This window comes from Pelophylax lessonae, assembly GCF_965119305.1.
Source record: "Pelophylax lessonae genome assembly, chromosome: 2".
Classification (NCBI taxonomy): Eukaryota; Metazoa; Chordata; class Amphibia; order Anura; family Ranidae; genus Pelophylax; species Pelophylax lessonae.
Window position 1 is genome coordinate 685,111,856 of NC_138769.1, and position 13,355 is coordinate 685,125,210.

At 41.8% G+C, this 13,355-nt stretch overlaps 1 protein-coding gene across 1 annotated transcript in view; it reads left to right on the top strand.

The window, feature by feature from the left end:
- The first annotated feature begins 733 nt into the window (after window positions 1-733).
- The window catches only part of LOC309546283 (transmembrane 4 L6 family member 1-like), a 38,080-nt gene continuing 25,458 nt past the window's right edge, over window positions 734-13,355 (top strand). The window contains exon 1 of the mRNA XM_082245874.1: window positions 734-855. The gene's annotated coding sequence lies outside the window, so the exon portion shown is untranslated. The remainder of the gene's footprint in view (window positions 856-13,355) is intronic.

The following is a 13,355-nucleotide window of genomic DNA, read 5'->3' on the forward strand; positions in this document are numbered from 1 at the left end:
TGCAAATCTTAGGTCAGCCTATAATTGGATGAAATTCAGTTGGTTCAGCAGGAACCAGCCAAATTTTGATCCATCAATTGGCAGGCTGGTTTTATTGAAGTTGATCTATCGATCGACTTCAGTACAACCAGCCTGTCGGATTTTTCTCTTGCAATCACTGCCGATAGCCATAGCCACCAGCAGTGATCTTTGTATTCCGACGGCAGGGAAACCTCCCGCTGTCAGAATACAATAGCGTAGTGGGAAGGTTTTCCTCCATTAACACTGACTGTGTTGATGGGGAAATTGAGCGATTTCCTTTCAAGAAAATTGCATAATCTGTCTTGTTTTACTCCCATCACTCAACATTAATCCAAAAAATTAGGGAGTTTTCTCCTTATTTTTCCTTATTTTAGGTGAATCGATGGGACCATGCTGATTTTCTCTTTTTAGCTATATATTGGGAAAGTATTTTGTTACATACAGTAGATCTACAGTATGTTGTACATGTGGATGAGAGGACAATGGGCTCAGAAAAACATCTTTGCATTATGCCCATATTTGCCTTTAGTATTTCCTCTCATCCTTATTAATAAATTATGACATCAGCACAGTGGGTTAATCAATAAGAAAAGGGAACACTGACCCAGAGAACAGTGCTACATTCACCACTAGGAAAATCAATATCTGGCTATTTGTCAAACCAGCACCCTGCAGAGGGAGTTCAGGGTCCTTTCGAATTCTTTTCAGACAGATAAGTGTTTGCTGACAGTTGGTGACAAAGCTTCATTCTACATCGAACCAAGTACCAGTCTGACCAGTCACCCTCGTCAACTGGATCTTCTGTGCCCTAGTTCATCTCTCCTGATTTAACAGGTAGGTAATTACAAATTGAGTCTAATGCAGAATGTATAGCTTATGGAAATGTATAGCACCTTGAAATTAAACTTCTCACTATGTATGCATGCCATGTGAAGTATAAATTACATATCTGGATGCAGGTAGACTCCATCACCTGGGTTCTTCCATCACTTGTGGATGAAGTCCGAGAGCCAGTAACTGTGGGCTACCCTGGGATGGGTGAGATGGTTAGATTTGGCAGGCCTAACGACATATGTGATCACATGCACTACAGACATATGGAACCCTCAATTTGGCCACTTTTTGTAATTTTAGCTGATCATTAAACCGTGAACAGCAAACAACAACTTTTACATTACTCTATTTTTCGTTATACTTTATAGTTAACTAAGTGACTTTTTTTGATTCACACACATTCGAACAGACAGATGTCCATTTGGTTGGTCAATGAGGCTTATTAACTAAGTTGAGAATTTCCACTCGAAAAATTGGGTGAAGATTTTTGTAACTTATACAACTATTTGGGAAGCAAATTCCTGTTTAAAATTATTTATTTCATCCACACATGACTGGGTATTCAAAGAGAATACAGCTACAATTTATTGAGTGAAGATTCTAAGCTTCTTCTTTTAATCAACCTCATTATCTAGTGCAATTGATAGGATCACACTTTGTGAACATTTGATGTTCTTACAGATGTTGCAGCCATAGATGGTCCTGGTCTCAATTTTTGAATATACTTTCACTTTATGGAAATTTCAGCAGGTAGAGTGGCAAAGGATACAGATGGAGGATCTCACTGTTGAAGTCCCCCAAAACCATATAAAGCCATGCAAATGACTCAGTGTCCATCTGTAAATAATGTTGGTATCGTTAAATTATTTCACACAATGTTTTTAACCTGTGGTTACTGCAATAATGTATTTTACATAATGTACAGTAGCCAGGGTTCCCCAAGAGGTTGTTAGACGTAGAGGATTCATATTCTGCTTAAGGGTGCCCGCAGAGTTACGGGGGCCATTGCCTCTTGTAAAAGGGGCATTCTTTCCTACTGACGATTGATGTAAGAAAGCCACCACCCAATATAAAGGGACCCTTTTTACTAACTACTAATGTGTGGCGGTTAAAATGATTTGCCCTCTGTGTCAACTAATCTAGGTAAGTCAAATTCTTTGTTGTTTTCTTTATTATGTGTACAACTTACTGCTCACTTTAAATGTGAGTTGTAACTATACTGAGGGTTCTTCAAAAAGTTTCTGCTCTTTTTTTAACTATTTTAATTAAGAATTTCAAAATTAAATGACATCACTTGTACTAAACTGCAAGGTCAGCCGGCTTGCCGGACAGACTAGTCACATGACACGACGAATTACTACTCCTCCTGCCCCCACCCAGTTCCAACAAAAATATGAAAGTGCAGAAATGTTTCGAAGACCCCTTGTAACTATATTTAGCAGGGAATCCCTGAACCCTAAAGATAACCTCAATGCTACCTCCAGAGATCAAAAAGACCGATGTATATACAATTCTGTCCAATTTACCATATTCACTAATCACACTAATAACAAAATTGGAATATTGTACAGTAGTAAGGTGGAGGGGGATGAGTAAGTGCCGACTAATATATTCTGTATAATTTTGATTTCATTGGTTGAATGGAGGACTGGTCCAGATCCGAGGGTCTGCTTTAATACATTTAACATATAACTAAGAAGTGATGATAGATAGATAGATAGATAGATAGATAGATAGATAGATAGATAGATAGATAGATAGATAGATAGATAGATAGATAGATAGATAGATAGATAGATAGATAGATAGATAGATAGATAGATAGATAGATAGATAGATAGATAGATAGATAGATAGATAGATAGATAGATAGATAGATAGATGAAAAGACTTCCCTAGAGTTTATCTCTTGAATAAGCATTTATTTAATCTTGATCACAGTGTGGAAGTATAACAACCCCTGCCTGGTTCCTGTTGGTGTCAATGTCCCGCTTTTTCCACTCTGTTTGTCATAGTGACCATTGTCTCTTGTAGAGAAAATGATGGTAATCCAAAATTTGATGGATATCACAGAAGTAGAGGGGGAATCTTCCAACGGGGAAACTTGTACCAGTGACAACTGTCTGGGGGGACTTCCCCTTACATTGGAGAGATTTCATCTCACTTCCTGTTGTGTCTCAGGGACAATAAGTGAATGAAAATCTCCTTAATAGGTCTCTATGACATTGGCTCTAATCAGTCCTTGCTCTAGTCAAAGCTAGCAATCTTTAAGCCTAATTGCTAATTGCTTTATCTGTGTTGATGAATGTCTGTCTTTTTATATTTATGATGTCTAATAGAATTGATGACACATACAAATACAGAAAATATTAGTATAATGTTGGTGATATTAATACAGTATAACTCTCATAACGTAATTTAAAGAATTAGTACTCGTATTCTCTATTTTTAGCTTGTTTTAGCTACTAGCAGACTCTTTTTCTAAACTACATCTGCCAGCTTCCTTGTAACCTTTGCAACATTTCCCACAATTACGGGACTATGAGATATTTGGAGAATGTAAAGTGGCCAATTTTAATTTGTAAATATTGTACATATAGGGTTTCTAAGAAGTTGAACATTTCTGTGTACAATAAGACACATGAAAAAGGCTTGTTATGCCTCGTTTCCACTGAGCGGAACGGTTCGGATCGGTTCGGTACGGTACGCTATTTTGGGTGTTTGCATTATGAAAGTGGCCCATACAACCGAACCAAACCGCACCATTCCTGGTCCTGCTGCAGATGTAGGGCCATAGGAAATGGTACGGTACGGTTAGGGCGGAGCTACTGGCGTCACACAATAGATTCCACTGATTGGCGGACAGGAAAACTTCAATGCTCACGTCAAATGAAAGAGCAAAACAAACACCTCATTTGGTGTAAACCCCGCATGGTCCCTGGTGGCCCGACTTGCAGTGGAAACGCTCACCTGAATAGACCGGACCATTCTAACCCTCCCAAACTGTACCGACCCGAACCGTTCTGTTCAGTGGAAACGAGGCATAACTGGTCCTCCACCCAGAAAAGTCAGATATTACTGTACCACTTCAATCAAGCACATCACTTACAGAGCATGAGACTCTCCAGCAAATATAAATGAAGGCTATGCGTACATTACTTTTATTATTATATGTATTAATCGCTGTTTAGAAGAGGTTAGCAACGCAGATATTAAATGTCAGGTTTGGTCTTGGGGTAGTGTAGGGTCTTTAAGATGACTCAGAATGGGACATGGCCTTCTATTTTCTGGCCTCAACAGCTTGTACCACCTCCTTGCCCCCCAAGCTCTGAGTTTACACAAGCACAGTAAGCTCCATACTGGCAGCTCATAACCCCCCCCCCCCCCGCCTAACTTCTGCTGGTGGTTGAAATGTTTTCATCTGGATTTACAGCTGACAAATCCTTGAAGAAGCACCACTCATCACTGTAACTGTAACCCCTTTCATTACCTTGCCTAAAGCCTCACCACCACTACATCTTCACACCAACCCCCCCCCCCCCCCCATAATCTCACCACTGCACCTGACCCCCGTCCTTCCCCCTGCTCTCGCATGCCCCATTTCATTGGCCTTTGCACTCCCAAACCCAATGCACATCCCGCACCCGCACCCAATGCGTTTACCCCCACTGTACCAATACACACTTCCATACCCTCCATTCAACAAACAGACACGCGTTTGCTAGCATCCTAAAAAAAAGCAGTTTTACTTATTACAGGTACTTTTATAGCGTCGTCAATATATGCAGCGCTTTACACATACATTATACATTCACATCAGTCCCTGCCCTCAAGGAGCTTACAATCTAAGTTACTAAACTCACAATCATACATACACATAATAGGTCCAATTTAGACAGGAGCCAATTAACCTACCAGCATGTCTTTTGGGGTGTGGTAGGGAACCAGAGTACCTGGAGGAAACCCACACAGGCACAGGGAGAACATGCAATTTCCAGGCAAGTAGTGCTGCAGTTGGGATTAAAACCAATGACTCTAGTGCTACTAGGGTAAGTGCTAACCACTTAGCCACTGTGCTAAGTGGACAATCTAAAATTTCTAAAATCTGGGAGTTCCAAATAATAATTAATCCCAACAGGGGTATTTAACCTTACCCACGCTACCAAAAAATAAAAATAGTTTTAACTATACACTTTAAAGTTTAGGCAAGACTATATGATTGGGTTTAGAGCTACAAACTTTAACATAACCTAAAATAAATGAATGAATGTATGAATGCATTAATCATAGACATAAAACAAATGAATAAATGTATCAGTGCATAAACTATAGAAATATATCAACTTTATAGACTATAAACAGACTATAGTTTCTATAAACATAAAGCGCATAACACATTGTACACATTAATTATGATATACAGTGTTTGAGGAGTCCAGGTCTAAACTACTTTATCTTTTTGAAAGCATGACCGCTCCTTCATAAACTTTCTCCACTGATTAATTGTAAAGTTCAGAAATAAAAAATGGGAAACTTGCTTTATTTTATATGCCGTACATATCTAGACAGCAGAACCATTTTAAACACTTAAAACGATGTACTAACTATCGGTTGCAATAAACACAATTTTGTCTGTATTTTGTTTAGACAGCTAAAGTATTTATATAATTTATACCTTGAAAGTGAATCTTTTCCAGACTTTGCAGCTGCAGCGAGGCCCAGGAGGATGTGGCCCCACGAAGTTCTGCATAGAATTTACACATTTTAAACAGTGAATGTATTAATCTATTTTCACTCAAAATATAGTGACATAAACAGACAAGAACCAAAGTAAATGTAGAAAATGGGAAGTAGGAATGGAAATCAGAAACCAAGCTATTTTTTTTTTTTTTTTGTGAATTGGGCCTCTTATTTATAGGTTCTGATGGAAACTTCTAAGAAATATAAAACATTTCCTAATCATATGATAGTTAGCTACCTAGTTTTTCATTATTTTTGGATATACTGTTTGGAAGAAAAGCAGCACTACTACATAAAGTTTAAAACAGTGGTTCTCAACCCCCAGGGCTCCATCCTGTCAGGCTGGGGTTCGCTGCCCAATGACATTAATGATTTGGGGGGCTACTCTCTCTTGGTGGTCACTATACCACTGACAACAATCTTTAGGGGACTACTCTTTCCTAGCGGCCTCTGTTTCACTGTTATCATTGAATTAGGGAGCTATTTTCCCCAGGGGGTCACTATGCCACTGACACCCATTAATTGAAGTGCTATTTTCCCCTGGGGGCCACTATCTCACTAACACCAGTGAATCGAGGGACTATTCTTCCTTGGTGGCCAAGATCCCATTTATACCAAAGACCTGAGGTACTATTCTCCTCTTGGGGCCAAGATCCCACTGACACCAATGAATTAAGGGGCTTTTCTCCTTTGGGGGCCAAGATCCCACTGACGCCAATTAATTGAAGGGGCTATTCTCCCTTGAGTGCCAAGATGGCACTGACACCAATGAATTGAGGGGCTTTTCTCCCCTGGGGGCCAAGATCCCACAGAAATCAATAATTCAGGGTCTTTTCTCCCATGGGTGCCAAAATTTCACTGACACCACTGATTTGAGTGTTTTTTTCTCCTTTGGGGACCAAGGTCTCACTGTCACCAATAAATTGAGGGGCTGTTTTCCCCAGGGGAGCAAGATCCCACTGACATCAATGAATTGAGGGTCTGTTCTCCACTGGAGGCCATGATCCCACTAACACTAATGATATGTGGGCTATTCCCTTGCATTCATTACCTTTTATGTTTTTATTTTTTATTTTTACTGTTGAGGCATAGAAAGTTTTAGAAGAAATTCGGTAGCCCTGGTCTCACAAATTATTATGATACAGGATTTCCTATATATAGCGCCAACAGTTTGTGCAGCATTTTAAACTATGAGGGCAGACGGTATAGTTTCAATACAATTCAATACAGGAGGAATCAGAGAGCCCTGCTTGTTAGAGCTTACAATCTAAAAAGGAGGGTCAAGTGATACAAAAGGTAATATTTGTAGGGGATGAGCTGATGGAGAAAACAAAAGTACAGTTGTCAGCGGGAGGCATGATAGGCTTCTGTTAAGAGAAAAGATTTCAGGGATCTTTCAAATAGGAGATATTGGGACAGATTGGGGTAGGAAATTCCATAGGATGGTAGAGGTTTGGGAGAAGTCCTGGAGGTAAGCATGGGAAGAGGTGACAAGGGAACTAGAAAAAAAGAGGTCTTGGGAGATATGAAGAGAATGATTAGGTTGGTTTTTTGAGACTAGTTTAGTGATGTAGCTGGGGGCCGAGTTGTGGATGGCTTTGTAAGTTATTGTTAGTATTTTAAATCCAATTTGCGGGGTGAGTGGCAGCCAATGGAGGGATTGGCAGAGAGGGGTAGCAGACACTGAGGGATTGGTAAGGTGGATGAGCCTGGCAGCAACATTCATGATGGACTGAAGGGGGAGTAGCCTATGTAAAGGTAAGCCAATGAGGGGGGAGTCGCAGTAGTCGAGGTGAGAGATAAACAAGGAGTGGTTTAGGAGCTTTGTGGTTCACTAATGTTGAGAACCACTGGTTTAGGACATGTAAAAGGGAGGCTGATCTCACAGAATGCCCTTCATTTTTAGACAACAATAGCCCCAGGTAGCACCGCAGCTCACAAAGAAAGGGGAAAAAAGAAATTACATCAGAGAGATATGTACAGTTCACCAAAACAAGCGCAGATGATTTTCACTTCTGGGAACCTCTAGAGCTCCTTGAGCCTGAAATTCCTGGAGAAGGGTTTGGGGTCAGTCCTAGTGGACAATGATAGTAATGGTATATAGGGTGCCATAGTACAGTATGGGGATAATAGTGGCATAGTTTCATAGTGACAGGTCTGCAAGGGATTCAATTATAGTACTATGGTGATTTAAATACACAGCACTTACAGTATCTCACAAAAGTGAGTACACCCCTCACATTATTGTAAATATTTTATTATATCTTTCTATGTGACAACACCGAAGAAATTACACTTTGCTACAATGTAAAGTAGTGAGTGTACAGCTTGTATAACAGTGTAAGTTTGCTGTCCCCTCAAAATAACTCAACACACAACCATTAATGTCTAAACCGCTGGCAACAAAAGTGAGTGACAATATCCAAATTGGCCCAATTAGCCATTTTTCCCTCCCCGGTGTCATGTGTCTCGTTAGTGTTTCAAGGTCTCAGGTGTGAATGGGGAGCAGGTGTGTTAAATTTGGTGTTATCACTCTCACTCTCTCATACTGGTCATTGGAAGTTCAACATGGTATCTCATGGCAAAGAACTCTCTGAGGATCTGAAAAAAAGAACCGTTGCTTTACATAAAGATGGCCTAGGCTATAAGAAGATAGCCAAGACCCTGAAACTGAGCTGCAGCACAGTGGCAACACCATACAGCGGTTTAACAGGACAGGTTCCCCTCAGAACAGGCCTCGCCATGGTTGACCAAAAAGTTGAGTGCAAGTGCACAGCGTCATATCCAGAGGTTGTCTTTGGGAAATAGACGTATGAGTGCTGCCAGCAATGCTGCAAAGGTTGAAGGGGTGGGGGGTCAGCCTGTCAGTGCTCAGACCATATGCCGCACACTGCATCATATTGGTCTGCATGGCTGTGGTCCCAGAAGGAAGCCTCTTCTAAAGATGATGCACAAGAAAGCCTGAAAATAGTTTGCTGAAGACAAGCAGTCTAAGGACATGGATTACTGGAACCATGTTCTGTGGTCTGATGAGACCAAGATAAACTTATTTGGTTTAGATGGTGTCAACCGTGTGTGGCAGCAACCAGGTGAGGAGTACAAAGACAAGTGTGTCTTGCCTACTGTCAAGCATGGTGGTGGGAGTGTCATGAGTGCTGCCAGCACTTGGGAGCTACAGTTCATTGAGGGAACCAGGAATATCAACATGTACTGTGACATACTGAAGCAGTGCACGATCCCCTCCCTTCAGAGACTGGGCTACAGGGCAGTATTCCAACATGATAATGACCCCAAAAACATCTCCAAGACGACCACCGCCTTGCTAATGAAGCTGAGGGTAAGGGTGATGGACTGGCCAAGCATGTCTCCAGACCTAAACCCTATTGAGAATCTGTGGAGTATCCTCAAACGGAAGGTGGAGGAGTGCAAGGTCTCTAACATTCACCAGCTCCGTGATATCATCATGGAGAAGTGGAAGAGGACTTCAGTGGCAACCTGTAAAGCTCTGGTGAACTCCATGCCCAATAGGATTAAGGCAGTGCTGGAAAATAATGGTGACCCCGCAACATTTTGACACTTTGGGCCCAATTTGGACATTGTCACTTAGGGGTGTACTCACTTTTGTTGCCAGCGGGTTAGATATTATTGGCTGTGTGTTGAGTAATTTTGAGGGGACAGCAAATTTACACTGTTATACAAGCTGTACACTCACTATTTTACATAGTAGCAAACAAACATTTCTTCAGTGTTGTCACATGAAAAGATATAATAAAATATTTACAAAAATGGGAGGGATGTACTTACTTTTGCGAGATACTGTACTTGACAATACATAGCCAAAAAAGATGACAATAGGCAATTGTTACAATGTGTTCAAAACAGCTAATTATCACAATACATGTGCAACAAAGAAGCAATCATCACAATATATAAGCATCGACACCACCCCTTAAATCCAAAAGCATTTAGCACTATCCTAATCCCTCTCTCTGCCACATGTGTCCTCAGTGGTCAGAGGAGTTGGCGGAGATGACAACGCAGCTTGCTTCATCTTCTGGGTCTTTTATTCTTCCCAGTGCCTGCACACCTCTCTGAACTCAGCAGTGCGAAACATGTCGTCACAGCAACCCTGATGCTTTCCAAGCCGGGTCCCGACACTTGCTGACGCCGCTTACGAGTAGCGGCCTCCGCTGTGGATACCTCTGGTTGGTGGCTCCGCGGCACGTCTACGCTGCTTCGGTGCGAGCAACCACACTATCGGGTGGGAGGAAGCCACGCCACCCTACCGGCTGGTCCGGTCTGCTTTTGGCACATAAGATCCTTCTCCCTTATGCCTGGTTCCCTGTTGTGATCCTCTACACAGTTCCGGCTCACCCAGCGGCTCGGTCATCCTGTGACCCTCAGCAATGCCACAGATCTGGTTTGGAACACATTCTATTATGTTTTAATCATCACTATATATATTTTTTATGAATAAACTTTTCAAGGTTTTCCATCAAGCCTGCTGCCCCCCCTCTCTGACCACTGGCTGGAAGGAGTAAGGACACAGATGCCACTACTGCTGTCCTACGATCAATGGCTAAAATATTAAAAACACCCAATTTTCTGAAGACTTCCTGCTTTGTCCTTGGAAAAAGTTTCCAGTATTGATGATCAAAAAGTAGCTCTTTTTTAGGACTTTCATCTCAATGTATTATTCAGCATGATAACATGTATCCTACATTTTTGAGATTGAAAACATATCATATTTCCTTAAGGAAAAACTTCACATAAAACTTTTTTGGGTTTTTGGGGAGGGGGTCTGCTTGTCTAAGCCATTGTGGGGAGGATTTCCCTTACTTACTCTCCCAGTGATAAGTTCACCATCAAGGAAGTAAAAAAACATTTTTCCCTCAACAGGCAGCAATAAAAACAGCTGTTTTTTTTAAATAAAGTGAGGAAGCATTATTGTTAGCATATCTGTAGTCATCAGGACAGGAAATGAGGAGAAATCTCTCCAAAAGACACAGGAGACAGATAGGTGGGGCTGCCTCAGGGTCTTATCGTAAATGGGGCTGCCCTAAGATCCTATCTTAGGTCGATCTGCCCAAGGGTCTTAGGCAAGATGGATCTGTCCCAGGGTCTTATCCTAGGTGAGTCTGATCCAGGATCTTATACAAGGTGTGCCGGCCCAAGGATCTTATGTCGGATGGACCTGCCCTGGTCTCTTATCCTAGGTGGGTCTGACCCAGAGTCCTATCCTAGATGGGTTTAACCAAGGGTCTTAGTCTGGATGGGTCAACCCCAACATCTTATGCTAAGTGGGTCTGCCCTGGAGTTTTATCCTAGGTGGGTCTGACCCAGAGTCCTATCCTAGATGGGTTTAACCAAGGGTCTGCGTCTAGATGGGTCTATCCCAACATCTTATGCTAAGTGGGTCTGCCCTGGAGTTTTATCCTAGGTGGGTCTGACCCAGAGTCCTATCCTAGATGGGTTTAACCAAGGGTCTGCGTCTAGATGGGTCTATCCCAACATCTTATGCTAAGTGGGTCTGCCCTGGAGTTTTATCCTATGTGGGTCTGACCCAGAGTCCTATCCTAGATGGGTTTAACCAAGGGTCTGCGTCTAGATGGGTCTATCCCAACATCTTATGCTAAGTGGGTCTGTCCTGGAGTTTTATCCTAGGTGGGTCTGACCCAGAGTCCTATCCTAGATGGGTTTAACCAAGGGTCTTAGTCTAGATGGGTCTACCCCAACATCTTATGCTAAGTGGGTCTGTCCTGGAGTTTTATCCTAGGTGGGTCTGACCCAGAGTCCTATCCTAGATGGGTTTAACCAAGGGTCTTAGTCTAGATGGGTCTACCCCAACATCTTATGCTAAGTGGGTCTGCCCTGGAGTTTTATCCTAGGTGGGTCTGATTCCAAGACTTATCCTTGATGGGTTTTACCCAGGGCCTTTTTAGATGCATCTGCCCCATGATCTTATGCTAAGTAGGTCTGTCCTGGAGTCTTTTTCTTTGTGGCTTTGATCCACGGTCTTGCACTAGGTGGGTGTGCCCTAGGACCTTTTGCTGTAAGGGTTTGCTTTGGGGTTTTATACTAAGTGGGGCTGCCCTAGGATCTTTTGCTAGATAGCTTTGCCTTGGGGTCTTATTCTAGGTAAATCTGACTCAGAGTCTTATGTTTAATTGCTGAATGGTTGAGATGGATTATTGGTTCTTGATTATCATCTCTGCATGTTGCCAAGTAAATGAATCCCTCTTTGCTTTGAGATGGGTAGTTATCTGCTTAACACGACTACACATACAATAAGGATTTCATATTATATTATGGTTTGTTTGACAAGTGAAGAGATCAATATAAAATAATTATTGCTCAAGACTCACAAAGAAAGGCTGTACTGAAAAGCAAACATTAGGCAGAATTTCCACTCACTATGCCGTTATGTGTTAAATAATTATTTCCTGAACCTGTCACTTTTTAACAATCTTTTTATTAAGTTTTAGATAAAATACATGAAAGCTGAAAATGACTCATGCAGAATCAAAAACATCAATTTCACTAACTGCTTACAGTTAATTAATTTAAAAAAAAAGGAAATTGGCTGTTTCTCACTTAAGTGCACTGTGTATTATGTAAACAATAATGTTAAAAATTAATAGCTATGCAAACATTCAGATTCAGAGCAAAAAAAAAAAAAAAAAAAGAGCAATTAAATGCAGCTCTGCATTCATTAGTACACCATTTAATGAAAGAAGTGTAAACTGGATTTAACTTGGTATCTGCCTCTTGCAGTCCCCTGTACAAAAGAGCTCAGGGAAGGGGTGAGAAACACAATACAAGGAGCCAATCAGGTGTGCTGTAGTACAAGGAGCATACGGATTGGAAGACCAAGCATAGTGACCAAGAGACGATCTCATCAGTTTACTGTTGCTCATTTCTCTGTCCAGTCACAAGGTGCAGGTAGGGAGGAGACCTGTAGGTGAAAGTGAAACTGCAGAAAACATCAGTTATTCTACCTTGCCAGACAGGACCTTGGTGAGTGGCAGAGCTGTACAAATCTCAGGACTGCAAGGCCAGGTTTACAAATCCTGGGGTTGTTTGCTCTTGAGCCGTACTTCTACTTTTTAAAGTTAAAAATGGATAACAGGTTCACAAGCAGAAGTCCACCCCTAAAATGTAATTTATGTTTGGGTTGAAACTAGCCAAATTTCCAACTGAGCTATCATTTTAAATCAGCAAAACACATTCCAATTGCATCAAGGCGTGCAGCAGGGACCAGTCGAATTTAGTTCCAGGTGTGGGCTGCGCCCGCTTAACAGAAGATGATCTACCGATCAACTTCTGTTGAATGGGAGGCTTACAGTGCAGCCCGGCCCCGCCCCCCACTCCCTAATCACTGGATTTGATTGACAGCAGTGGGAGCCTTTGGGAGGGGGGAGAGTGAGAACAGCACCGCTGCTCTTGTGCTCAGTGCTGGATCCAAATACTTTTAACCACTTTAAATTTAAAGTGGAACTAAATGCTGAAAAAAAAAAATTGTGAACAATTCGGTACACTGACTGTGTGACGGCCAGGTTGACCGCGCTTCCGCACATGCATGGGAGTGATGGCATCCCACACCAGCCAATCCAGATGGCCGAAGACCAGCACATGGAGGAAGCCAGGGAGAGGATGCCAATGCCGGAAAATAGGTGAGTTTCCCTGACTTCGCTATAGAGTTAATTTGGGCTTTAACCACTTCATGACAGGGTAATGCATATATCGAGCACCAAAGAGGG